This window comes from Cuculus canorus, chromosome 3 (assembly GCF_017976375.1).
Source record: "Cuculus canorus isolate bCucCan1 chromosome 3, bCucCan1.pri, whole genome shotgun sequence".
NCBI lineage: Eukaryota > Metazoa > Chordata > Aves > Cuculiformes > Cuculidae > Cuculus > Cuculus canorus.
The window spans coordinates 36834221-36848698 of record NC_071403.1 but is presented as its reverse complement, the minus strand read 5'-3'; positions in this window follow the sequence as shown (position 1 = coordinate 36848698).

Here is a 14478-nt window from a genome sequence, read left to right as displayed (position 1 = left end):
GCAGGGATACTGACATTTACAGGTAATTCAGGAGAAAGGAACATAAAATATTGATGTAGGTGTTAAAAAATTCTCTGAATTCCCAAAAAAATCATTACTATGAATTACACAGAACAGGCAAAGAGGTTAGATAACACCCTTCAGCTGTCTGAATGTACATATAAATGGCTGCTCAGCTCAGCATTCCAAAAATTAACAGTTATACAGAATATCATCACAGTTGAATTAGTTGTGAAGAAATAATAAACTAAAATTAAACTAGCTGTGAGGGAAAAAAAGAAAAAAAGAACTCAAAGGTTGTACAAACAAAAAGCCACAAAAAAATAAATTTGTCTCACCAGACAAAAATACAGTAGCTCAGTATTTTAAATCATTATTTGGTGACATGAACTATGTATTTATCAAAAACAGTCTATCCATTCTTTAAATTCCCTCTGAAGATTATCCAAAACTTGGATTTTTGCACCAGAAACGTATATACTATCACTTCAAAACAGGCAAGTGATGAATATAGAAGCTTTGACAGAGTTTCCCTTTAATACTGTATAACACAGAGAAAGCTTTATTATACAAGTCCAAAGAAGTGGGAAATTAAGGGCATCCAGAACAAGGCAAATCACAAAGCTGCACCCCAAACTGCTGGGGATCACAACCTTTCTTACACAGTGCTGTACTATTTTTCAAGGTACTTTTCCATTTCAGAGCTTGGTACCTCTTTAATGTTTCAATAATGTTCATTATTGAACATATATAAATCATGTAATGAATAGTTAGGAAGTTTTATTTACAAAATTTGAAAAATACATGGAACAGCTGCTTTTCAAGCTCCTGTATATTAAACAAAAAACAGTTTTCAGCTTAATCTGAAAAACCTTTTATTGCTCTTCAAAAGTGCAAATCAACAGATTTCAATCTCGAGAGCCATCCACTCTCACAAAAAGTTCCACAGGAGAGTACAGTATTTTCAGAGGTGTCTTCTCATCGACAATTTAATTGTGGTTTACCTTTGCCTCAATTGCATGAGCATGCAAGGGAAGATTAAACTAGTGTCTTTCCTCCTTTAAAGAAGGATGCAATCCAGATTCGTTGCATTATTTTTCTTTAGATAATCAGGTGTTCGCAAGAGCTAAAGACTAAATAATTCATCAGCCAATGATCTCAAAACATGAAAAACTAATGATTCAGGTTTTATATAAGACTCAAAACTCCTGCATGATGGAATACATGTGTGGCACCAATTTATATGTTTATTTAGACTTCACCTTTACAAGTACTCAAAATGAATGTCTATAGCCATTTTAAAGGTCAACAGGACTGAATATACTGATGTTTTTATATACCAATCTGTATTATTTTTAAAGCTGCACCTGCTGTGATTGACTTTTGAATCATTCCCTGATCTTTACTGAAATAGATCAGTTAGCAAAGGAAATTGCATTTCTCAAAGTCACATCTAATATATGGAGATTTCCATCTCTCTTTGAAAGGTTACAAGACACCTGATCATGTCAGTCCTTCTGTACAATAACTTCTCTTTTTAAATGCAGAGCAAAACCAGCAATATTTTCCACCTAACTTTGAGTCACCAGGGATTGCTGGTATTCTGTGCCTTTGGGGATTTAACCAACTTCTATTGCAAAACCGGATGTAATAGAAGTATTTTATGCAAAGGTACTGAAAGGAAATGGAGATGAAAAGAAGCACAGGTTTAGCAGGAAAAAGGTGGAAGGAAATCTTGATATTGGAAGCTGAAAATGACAGTGAGGTCAGGCCAACTGCTCTGTGCACGTCAATGTATAAACACTGTGCAAGAGGATACTCTAATGAGTCGATACAATATGGAAAGTTTGGTTACCCTGCTTTGCTCTGTGTTGTGATTTTTGTCTTTTCTAACTGGTCAAGGCAGAATTGTTCTCAGGTAGACACGTTCAGCTTCTACATTACATGTCCCACAGTGAACTGTAAAGGCTGAAAATTCTTGGGATATCTCTCCTTAATGCTTTTGTGAGAACATTTTTGAGTTATTTCCACACATTGTCCAAGGCCAAAAAAATATGGACAGCTGGAGAACTGATAAACAGAGATTCTGTTCTCTGAATTGTGGTGCAGGGTATTTTTCTTCAAGAACTATGGCGAAATTCTCTCTCACTGTTCTTTCTATATTGCTGAACCACTTAGTCCACAAACACAGACCTGTACAAATAAAACCTGAAACAGAAGCAGAGGAGGGTTTTTTTTTCAAAAAAACCCAGAATATATAGAGGCAGATTGGCTACCTTTAACACAGCACAATGAACAGCATGGGAGTTCCTGCCTGAGGAGTGCCGTGCTACCAACTGAACTGTTAGAAAGGCCTCTGTGTCAACTATAAAACTCTCAAACAAAGCCTGGGCATGCATCAGGTTTAGTACAAGTCAGAAGTAATTTTCAACAGCCTGTCTAATTAAGACAATCCTCTTTGGTGGGCAAAAGAGTTAATGGTATGGACATAGGTCATATCACTCCAGTTGGCCACAAAGAACTGTCCTGGGCTGGTTTTTATTGCTGATTTTAACCATGATAGATGAAGCCATTCGATTCAGACACCCCAATAGCTTGTCTGCAGCAATGACAAATAGAAAATGTTTAGGGAAAGCATTTAAAAAGCAGGAAAGGCACAGAATGATATTTCCCTTGGTGTGCCCTGCTGGCTTCAAACCATAAACAACCTAGGAACTTAATGAGTCACAGACTGCATCCAGATGTATTGATTTTAATAGATTGTTCTTCTAACTTCCAGCTGTTTTGAGCTTTGCATTTTCCATTTTCTTTAGGCTTATTTTTAGAGTGTGCTTTTGAGTCAAGACTAAAACCTGCATCTCTTCCAGTTTCTGAAATCAGCTATGCACAAGCTGCATTGAGTTGCACCAGTTCCAGGAGGTGCAACACGATGGATCCAGAAAATTAGGAATTCAGTTCGGGAAGGATCCAATTACCTACCTGATTTGTTAAACTTCTTCTTTAGAAACTCAGTGGCCTGTTTCAGGCTCCCATGTTGAAAAGAAACATTCACACTATGATGGTATGACAGAAGTTTCATTACGCAATGAGGTATTTTGGATACTTAAAGTTCAGGTAAGCAATGTTTGATTTTAATTAAAAATATGATATATTGCATTTCAAAACTTAATCGGCACTGTTACTTCATGGGTTTTGTGGATTTTTCACTTGCTCTTCCAAAGCTTTCTGTGCTGATAAACTTGTATGGATAACGAGAGGCTTTCAAAAAAGTAATTTATTTTGAAGTTACTTATTCTCCAGTTTAATTAAGATCTCAGTATGGAGTTGAAAATGTGACATCTTTCTGCACAAGAATTTTTTTCAAGTTTAGACTTTGGTGCTATTACACCAAGAGAGAGCACGGACCTTTGCAAACACATAGAAGTCAGAAGAGGAAAGCAGACGAGATCTTTCGAATTTCCAAGGGGAGAAAGGAATTTAGGAGAATAACAGAGACTGATGGTCTAAGAGGAAAAGTAAAGTCACACTTTCTTTCATCAATTACTCCTTGGAGAAGACAAACTTGATAAGAAAAACACATTTGACATTAAGGCAGTTTCTATAACTCATTTAAACCATGATTAGATTCTTACCATCTGATACAAGAATCCATGACCAAAAAAGGATCTAGTAGAGATAAAGCCCTACAGGCCCTTGAACCTAAGCAGTGGCAGCCGCAGGTAACAGTGCTGGTGGAGGCAGCTCCTGTCTGAGTGTCTGGTCCTTCAAAGGGGACTTAGAAACCACTTGTGGCACACATTACTGTTTAGAAATCTATGATCCAGGCCAAAATACAAGGGTTTTTTAAAACAAGAAGTCAAATAAAATGTGCCTTAGCAGAATCTTAGGCTTTGCACAGTGGTTCCTTTCCTTGTATTAAAACCCAGTTTCATTTATAACAGTTCTCACATGTTTTTCCAAGCATGGTGTCCCTGCTTATCTAGATGTATGATTTTGCGTCATATTTCCTAGTATAAAAGTAATCAAATTACAAATAAATCTCTTAGAGCAATTACATTACTTACAGACTTTGTCTTCATGACAGATATAAACCAGACCTGTTACTAGCCAGATTCTAATTATAGCCTTAGAAGAATTTAATAATATAATCTAAAATCAACATTAAATTGCCTTTGCCTTTCTTTTGCTGCCTGAGCTAGGGAGGTTGACTGGGGCTATGACCTAGACTGTGAAATCTTTATTTTACCATCAATGATGTCATTACTTTTTTTTCACATTAATACAAAAAAAATAATTCCATATTTTTATTTTATTTTGTTTCTAAATTAATTTTCCACCTCATCTGCTAAGGAAATGATACGTGAAAACAGTTCTGTACTGTGTATGAGCAGATTAGTTGAGGAACATACTTTCAGATTTAGTCTAGCTAACACTCTTGCAAAGCTATAATTATTTGCTTTTTCTACCAGATGAATAAAGAAGCTTGTGGGAAAAAAATATCTTTTTTTCCATTAATAGAAAAACTTTAAATACATTAAATATATAAATTTCAAAGTGTCTTGACAACAGTGAGTCCCCAGGAAGACTTAAGCTGTCAGTGACCTCGGAGGCCATCACCGAGATTTGGAAATATTTCTCGAAATTTGAAAAATTTACAAATCTACACCCTCTGCACAGTTAAGAGGACTGCCTCACATTTGAGAAGATCCTCACAGTTAAGAGGATCTGTGTGTCACACCTGAAATAATAGGATTCTGATTTTCACCTCACATTATTTTTACTTTGTTGTAGAGGCAAAGACTCCTCCAGGAGAGTTATTTTACAAATATGTATACTAGCTGAAACGAATAGACAGCCACAGCTCTCTAATATCACAGCATAAACTTATCTTAACTATCTCCCACATTCCTTATCTATTCTCTCACTGCATTTAACAGTTGCCTCCATTTCCTTTTGTATTGCAAGCTCTCCGGGGCAGAGACTACCTATTTACGACTTTCCAGTCAGGGTTTCTGGACATTTCTGCATAGATAATCTGAAATAATAGTGACTAGACAAGGTGGGAGCAATAACTAAGCAAAGGCCTTTCCATGATCATGCATTGCCTACAAATTGCATAAAATAATCTGACTTTTCAGTGGAATCCATTCTTGCTATTTTTCAGTTACACGAGTGGCTTGCTGTCAGTCAAAAGCTGACAGCAATGTAATCCATAGGGCCATTTTGCAATTTCTTTCCGTGTCTAAAATGTATCCAGGCAGTCCATCTCAATTACAGCATAGCAAGTTGCAGTATCTCTTCAATGTCCTCCAACGTTATGCAGCTTGCCTTGGCTGACCATCAATTCACACCTACTGTTCTCTGCACTTCCATCTGAGTAGTTCTACTGACAGTGGAGAAGGAAACACTAGCATGCCTAGTGATGGATGGATGGATGGATGGATGGATGGATGGATGGATGGATGTTCCAGAAAGTCAGGTCATCTTTCAGAGATCTCTGCATAGATTAAAGAAAAAGAATAAAACTCTATTTTGCAGTGTGATTCGAGATTTTGTGCCTTTGTTCTCATTTCGTATACAACGAGCTTGAGATGCTCAAAAATGTTTTCAGCTTTCCCATCATCCAGGTAGATCCCAGAGATTGGAGCCACCACCAGGGATAAGGAATCAGGGTGGTTTAAGGCAAGACTAGGAAATGGATTTCCCAAATATGCACTTGTGGGTGGAAAAACATCTTGAATGCTAACAGGCAGCAGCTACTCAGGTTATGTTTGTTAGGGTAAGTGTCTGAAACTGAACTTTTGAATACTTCCAATATCAAGTGGAAGGCTGCTACTTGGTAGATGCAGCTGGTGTGGGATGGCTGTAAATTTTGTTGATACTCAGACTGAACAAAGTGACATATTCTGAATGCTCCAGCTAATAAGAAAACATGAGGCAGAACCACCACTTAGAAGGCTGATATTACTCATTGTGCTTCTGCACATAAGCTATTTAGACTGGGAAAATAGGAGGCTTGGAGGCCAAGAAAGAAGAGCTCATGCCAAAAAGTAGTGGTCTCGGAAAAGAGAAGTGGGCTGGAAAGCAGAGACTGAAGATCCTAGCTCAAAGAGTTGTGTGGAGATGGATGCTAGGGATGAGTAGGTACCACGGCTGGTGATGCCAAAGCTGGTAGCTGAGAGCAATTGATCAGTGGGAACTGACCTGACTTTCTGCATGACTGCCTGAAGCAGTAACAACCTCCCTGTGGGAGAGCAAAGTCAGGACCTTGGGAAAACAGCACTGTGAGGAGAAAGTGAGTATGTGAAACAATCGGGTAAGGTAAAAGCTCTCATCTTGTTGGTCCTTAAGTGTACCCCAGAATCGAAATCCTCCACAGACTGTGGTTTACTCCATCTCACCTGTGACACTCTCTACCAGTCTGTCCTTGTTTGCTTTCATCTACTCTCTGTATTTCTTTCTACTCCTGGGCTACATTTTGAATGAAGAACTTCTGTTTCAATAGTGTCAGACTCCTGCAAAAATTTTGTCCAAAAAATCCTGAATATTTCTATGAGATGGTGAATCATTGTAAGAATTCTTTCATTTTCAAATTGAATTCAGAAATTCAGGAATTTGTGCTGCGGTACTGGCTGCTATCTTCTCTCTATCTGGATCCATTACTTGCTTGTTAATTGTTTCCAGGGAGCCCTAGATGACTGTGACAAAGGTAGCACTTATTTCTCTTGAGCTTTAGGCCCACACACTTCATTGTTTCAATGTAATAGACTTATTATATTCTTTTTCAGAAAGGTCATGTAACACCGCCCGTAAGTGATTGCCTTTCAGGTGCTGTAGTTGCTACTATTTTCTTCTTCATGAGTTAAGTATATGAATAATGTCAAGAGGAAACAGTCTATTCAAATTGTTAAATAAAATTAGCTAACTTGACACTTCATGAATATAGAGGAATCTGGGGGGAAAAAAAAGACCATAAGGAAGAAAAACTGCAACTTATTAATCTGGAAAAAAAAAATCTTGTCCAGTACAAGAAAGACTTGTCACGAGTTATACAAACTTCTGTGGAAAAACTCAAAATTAATTAAAACAACTTAAACCAGCTCTGGAGCCCTCAGCATGGGAAAAACATGGACCTGTTGAAGCGGGTGCAGAGGAGGGTCTCGAAGATGATCAGGGAGATGAAACACCTCTTCTATGAAGATAGGCTGAGAGAGTTGAGGTTGTTCAGCCTGGAGAAGAGAAGGCTCTGGGGAGACCTTTCTGCAGATTTTCAGTACCTAAAGAGAGCCTGAAGGAAACCAGAACAGAGAATTATTTACAAGACTATGTAGTAATGGTATGAAGAGTAATGGCTTTAAACAGTAAGAAGGTAGATTTAGACTAAATACAATGAAAAGAATCTTTACTATGAGGGTGGTGAAGCAGTGGAACAGGTTCCCCAGAGAAGTTGTGGATGCCTCATTCCTGGAAGTGTTCAAGATCAGGCTGGATGGGGCTTTGAGCATCCTGGTGTAGTGGAAGGTGTCCCTGTCCATGGCAGCGGGGTTGAAATTGGGTGATCTTTGAGGTCCCTTCCAACTCAAATCATTCTACAATTCTTAGGTTTTTTTTCCAAATTAACATTTTCTTCGAGCTACATCACTGTCTGTCAATCCTAAGCTTGCAAAATTTTGATTGGCAAAACCTACCATATCTTGAAATATGGTAAAATTCTCAAAGGCATCTTTACTGAAATTTCAAAGAAACCGTTTTCCGTAATTTGAAATGTGTATCCCAATGTGTGACAATACGAGATGTTGCGAAAGTCGATATTTTTGCGATATGCAACTGCAGCTTTTCTGTCAACCATTGCCGAATTAACCCTCTGCAGGTTTCCATTAAAGCTGAATAAAGAATTTTCAAGGATGGAAAATTCAGGAAAAAGTGTCCTGTGTTGTCTCAGACTATTTACAAGTTTGACTTCAGTTTCCACAAGTCCTTTCAAATGAAGGGGAAATATTCAGGGTCAGTATGAAAGTATTAGAGGAGCAATTGACAATATTCTTCTTTATTCTCCAACAGTTCAGTATTCAAACACTCTCAGAGGAAGCAGAACACGCCTAGTTTGTATCCTCAGTCTGTACAGCCCTAGGGAGGGTTTAAGCAAACCTTTTGCTGTTCCTTTCTATCACTTAAAAGCCTAGTCAGAGGCTTCAGAAACAGGTCTGTTCTTAGTCCTCCACATTGAAACCATATAATTTTCATATTGAAAATGTTAATAGTCAGAAGTTGATAAAACTAATGGCTGCTAATCTCCCTGACCCACCAGCCATGCAGAACAGGATTAATGCCTGCTGGGGCTTCACCTAGCTTATCCTTAAAAACCTCCAAATACAGAAATTCCATTAATTCTCTAGAAAATCTGTTCCAGCATCTCAGTCTTTCCCAGTCTTGTGACTGTTGCCCCTTATTATGTCACCTGCCTTTGTGGAGGAGAGTTAGGCTCTGCAGTCTTCGTAACTCCCCACATTTGGGCACTTCTAGCCTGCACTTCACCAGACTAAACAAGCTCAACTACTTCATCCTCTCTTGCCAGCTTATGCGCTCTAGACCATTGGTGACCTGAGCAGCCCTTCAATGCACTTAAGTTCCTTAATTTTCCTCTTAATTTATATGGTCCCAAATTAGACAATATTCCAGGCGCAGTCTCACTAGTGCCAAGCAGAACTGTTCATAACATAGCCTAATATGTAGTCTGTACTATTTGCAGTGAGAGTGCACTTTTGGCTCATATTCAGCCTGGCATGCACCATAATTGTCATGTCTTTTTCCAGCAATGCTTCTCCTCAGCCAGCCAGTCCTCAGCCAGTCCCCAACACAGGGTTTATCTTTAAACTTCTCGCTTGATTTCATGAGTTTTCTGTTGGCCCCGTCTTTAAGTTTGTCAAGATCCCTGTGAACTGAAGTGTTGCTTGTTTTGGTGTGATGTGAATGTTAGGTACCTCCACCCATACATATACAGTGCTGTATCACATATTTGTTGTTTGGGAAATTCAGAAACTACTCAGCTTGCTTCCAGCCTGCATGCCAAATTAATTAGCTTTAATGAAGTAGGAAAAGATCCTGGTGACATGGATGAGGCTCCCTTACATCCAAACACAGGTAGTTTCCTTCTTGCGACAATTTAACAATTGCCTATTAATTTCTAGAAAGGCCTTATAAATATTTTTATTGGTTTATGATACAATTAAAATATTCTTTTATAAATTAGATGTCATCAGAAAATGAAAAAAAAAGAAAACACTATTTACATTTAATATAATTTTCCCCATTACACTTTGTAATGAGAAGGCATTACAGACAGAATCCCTCTCCAAATTAAATACAGAATCTAGATATGATTTTGCTACCCAATCCACTAAGATACTTCACGGGTTCTATCAAACAGGAAAAAATACTCCTGCCAACCATCTTTTCTTCTCAAAAAGATGGAGTTCCGAAGATGCAGTTCTGCTCCCAAATCATTTTGAAGCACTGATCCCACTGACAGAAGGTACAGATTAAGTTTTACACCTAAAGCCTTTCAGGATCTCAGGGTTTTGCTCACCTGTATGATTAAATGCAAGTTGGGCATTACATGTGGAGTTTATGCATAGCCTACTTTTGTGACAGGTAAATCTTGATGGATTACTAATGAAGAGGGGTTGTAAAACAGTGGCAAAATAAATTTAAAACCTATTTTGCAATTTCTTGGACTTCTTGAATCTGCATCTGAAAAATTAATAAAATTAATTTTGCAAAAAAAGAGTTTTGCCTCTTATAAATGGTACACTGACACCAGTACTTCTAAACAGAAGTGTAAAGGTTTTAGAAGCATCTTGTTCATTTACTCGTCAGCAGTACCTTGAAGGAAAATATTACCTTCTAAGAAATCATTGGATTTGATCAAATCCATACCCCTCCAAACACTTGCTCTGCTTATGTACGTCCTTGGGAATTCTGAGTAGTTCAAAATACTAGGAAGGTTGCATTGAATTTTCCAAATAAAGGAAATGAGGAATGCACTGCAATACAACAAGAAGTATGGTCCCACTAGGTTTGAGAATTCAATCAGAGCCTGAAGAGTATAAAGGAGAAATGTGTAAAAACTGACTAATAAATGAGTTAGAAAATCCAAGTTTCTTGTTTAAGTAAAAGAATTCATTTTCAGAATATCTAGAACACAATGGACCTTTAATTCTGAAATCAAACATTTTTGTACCAGCTTCATTGAAACTGTTCTCCCTCCTTTTATTTGGAGTTCTAACTGGACTAGTGTTAACAAAGGGAGGCTTGTGAGAATTTCTGCTTCACTTTTAGCTATTTAGAGAGCTATTTAGAAATGGCTTTTAAACACTCATTGAACTGATCCCATAATTTTCTGGTTTGTATATGCTACTAAGGCAAAAGCCAGTGTCAGTAGCTATAGGTGTCTACCCAGGATACAAAAGAAATCTTTCAAATATCTCCAAGAACAATTAACTATATTTGCAGAAATTCAAAATAAAACCATGTTAGGAAAAAACCATCAAGTTATATGCAATGCAAGTATTAGCTGTATATCAGAGATGTGTGTGAAACAATTAAAATTCAATTAAGGAGCCAAATTACCTTTCTAGCAAATTACAGGGGTTTAGGATTTCTGTTAAATATGCATTACAGGTTGTTAGCTATTAATTGATGTCATTTAGTATTGATATGTAATTAAGTTTGAAAAGTATATTTCAGTTTGAGTAGAAAAGCTTTCTCAATTGTGTTATGAAACTTAATCAGGTAGAGGAGCCACGAAGGCATTTCCCTCCATCCCTTGACAAGCAGCAATCTATATTATCTGATTTTGACAGGCAATGGTTTATGTCTATGTAATTTTAAGCCAATTACTTCTCTTGTCTTTTACATTATAAAAACATGCTTTTAGTTGTATAATTTTTCCCAAGAAAAATTCTATCAAACTAAATTACAGGATGGAAGTAGATGCAGGAAACAGAATAGGTAGGATAAGTTCTAAACCAAAAACCAGGCAATTTGTATTCACATTGAAATAACAGTCTAAGCTGAACATTAAATTTAAATGTTTTATTAATTTCCTAGTTCTAAGAACTAGGAAATTAATATTTATATTTCAAACTGGAGAAAAACTGTGTTAGTAAGCAGTACACTTGTAAAATCTTTTATTTTTCTGTTTCCAAATGATTATTTAAGAACTGTTGCCAAAATCCGTTGTTGATTATGGCAGGAAAGGTCGTGGGGTCCTGGTAGTTAACAACGCAGCCACAAGACAGCAGTGTACCTTCCTGGCAAAGACACTCCTTCTCCTCTGTTCAACACAGGTGAGGACACGCCTGGATGAAGGGTCCATTTATTGGACCCTTGGCACGAGAAACATGGCCATACTGGAGTAAGCCTAGTAAGGGACCTCAGGGATGATTAGGAGAATGGAGCATCTCTCATACGAGGAGAGGCTGAGAGAGTTGGGACTGTTTAGACTGGAAAAGAAAAAGCTTAGGAGCATCTTATCCATATACATAAATACAAGATGGTGGGAAGTAGAGAAAACTGACTCAGACTCTCATCAGTTATGACCAGTGAAAGACAAAGGTAACTGGCATAAATCAAAAGACAGAAAAATAATAAAAAGCTTTTTTTTATTGTGAAGGCAGTTAAACATTGGAATAGGTCACCCAGGGACACAATGGAGTCTCTATCATTGGAGATATTCAAAACCCCACTGAACATAGTTCTGGGCATCCTGTGCTCTGAGCATTGGGTGTGGGCTGGATCGTCTCCAGAGGTCCCTTTCAACCTCTGCTTTTCTATGATTCTGCAAATAAAAGTAAATTCCAGTGTCTGAGCACAACCAGTTGAGATTACTGTGATTTTTCCTATTGATTCCAAAAGGGCATGATCAGACCTAATGGATGGGTTAGTGGCCTTTTAATACCATGAGCTTGTTAATGTAGTGAATTCAGTTACAGAACACTGGTGTGCTTAATTATTTTGTTGCCTTAAAGGTCAACAAAAAAAATGGTCTGAAATAGTGAGGAAACCACACATCAGATTGCAAATGATAGCTGTGAGTTAAAAGCCATGGAGCTGACCTGTCTGAGTAAATGGAGAAATAATTATTTCTCAGAAAGTCGGTGTGTGAATTAACCTTGATATAAAAGGAACGACAGATGTCTGAATTTACAGGAAGCAGAACATCAGCTTCAAGATATTCAGCTATTGTGGGTGACTATTCTAGTATCTGCTGTTAAGGCCATGTCTCCCCTAAAGGAAAAATTTTCTTTTTTTCCAAGAAAGTTTTCTGCACTAAAGCAAGGGGAACTTTCTGCGTGGGAACTACCATCAAAGTCTGTGACTGCCAAGATCTATTTATTTTACTTGCTTCAAACTTGAATTGCATGAAAATGATATGGCCAAAGGCAGAAGTTTACCATGTTTTATATCTTTTCTGTAGGGAAGGTTTCAAAGTCCAGAAGAATGTGAACATATAGCGGCATGCAGGGCTGACAAGCACTGTCTTTTGATTCTTTATCCATTGAATTATCCTTTAAAATATTTTTTTCTATCACCTGACCCTCACCCTAACCTCAGAAACCTACATTAAACTCTTCTTGATCAAGATGCCACTGATATGAATGGATTAAGCTTTGGCATTCAATCAGGGTCTGCAGTATAACTTGGGCTGTAATATGCCTGAACTTAATTTACTATTTGATCCTAGGAGTGAGACTTTTGAACTGCAGTCCATATCCCTTGCTTCTGAACAGCTGATATTTCTGAACTTCTTATTTTTTTTGCCACATCATTTGTGGGATTTTTTTTTTCCTATGGGAGGACTCATTCCCTATCCAGAATTTTAAGGGGTTTTCTTTCCATGGAGGGGAACAGATTCAAGCAGGTATGTGTTAAGTATTTAACCTCAATGTCTCTACCACTAGTAAGAGCAAGAGAGAAAGTTTTAGTATCTTCACTAAAACCTAAGTATTTTGCTCTAAAAGAGTTGTAAGATACAGAAAATACTGTATGACAGTTTCACAGAAAATATTTGCTAGGCAATGGTAAGACTTTTTTGGCCTTCATACGCAACTCTAAATTGGTTTGTTATTGGCAGTCTGATCACACAGGGAGATCCAAAATAATACTTTGTTATTAGCAGTATAATTCAAAAGGAATTCAAGGACCTGAGTTTGTGTTAACAGGATTGACATGCAATGATGCCATTGAGTACATACAACAGATAACAACTGATGTTACTTACATTTTAAAAAAAACAACAGAAGAACAGTGCTAATGACCTTTCATGTAATATCCTCATGATGAGATCTCTTATCCAGAAAGTGAGAGTACTGGAGTTTACCCACTAAGCTATTCAACAGGTTTTAAAATTTGTGTAAGTGAACCTCAAAACACAAAACCTCTATTAGCTCCTAGTTATGCTTATCTCTGAGGATTTTGAGTGTCAAACTCAAGAAATTAAAACAGTAATATGAAAGATGTTTATATTAGAAGGTATTAGAGGGTTTCTTTTCTTACTCCCTGGCTTCACTGCACTGAGCTCAAATAGTTTTCAAGAACAAGAGTGGCTGACACTGAGAGAGGAGGAAAGAACAAGTGATGTGAGCATTGACTGATTAGACAGATGGCATCTGTCAAGGCTTAGAATCCAGAAATGAAAAATGCACCTTCAGACCATCCAGGCAACCATGGTCTCCAGCACTGAACACATTCCCCAGCACTGACTACAGCCATGTTATGTATCAACTGTAGCTTGGAACTAATAGTTAAAAAAAGTTTGAGGCGAGGGGAAAACACCTGAAAAAGCAAGATATTATATCGTGAAAGGGAATTCCCCTACATTTAATCTTTACTTTTGCTTTTTTCTCTACCCTTTTGAGTGTTCTGTCTGACGTGCAATGAGGCCTCCAGAGACAATGACTATTTATATCTGAGATTCAAAATTTTAGCTATATAGCACTGTGACAGTTAGCTACAAGTGATGTAATGCCAGTTTCATATACGTGTCTATATGTCAACATATGACAAACACCAAATCTCAGAACCAGCAGCACAACATTTGTGAAGTTTATAGAATCAATTCATTAACACAGATATAGCAATGAAGAGGAAGATCAAAGCAATTTCTGTTTCAAATAATACAGTCAATTTTGTTTGTCTGTGCTGGTTTTGGAAGGAAGCTATCATACTGTATAGTCTTAATAAAATTTTCGGTGCCGATTCCCTGTTGTCTTTATTGATGAAAATCTGGAATCTCAATCTATGCTAAATTTAACAATAACTCCACATAGTAATATTTTATACTTTGTCTTGATGTCCATAAAATGTCAGAAATTACATCTCTACACACTTACTCAAACCAATACTGTCCTTGACAAGAGACAAGAAAGAACAAGTGACACATAGCTGAATATCTCAAGGAGAAAAATACAGTTTTTA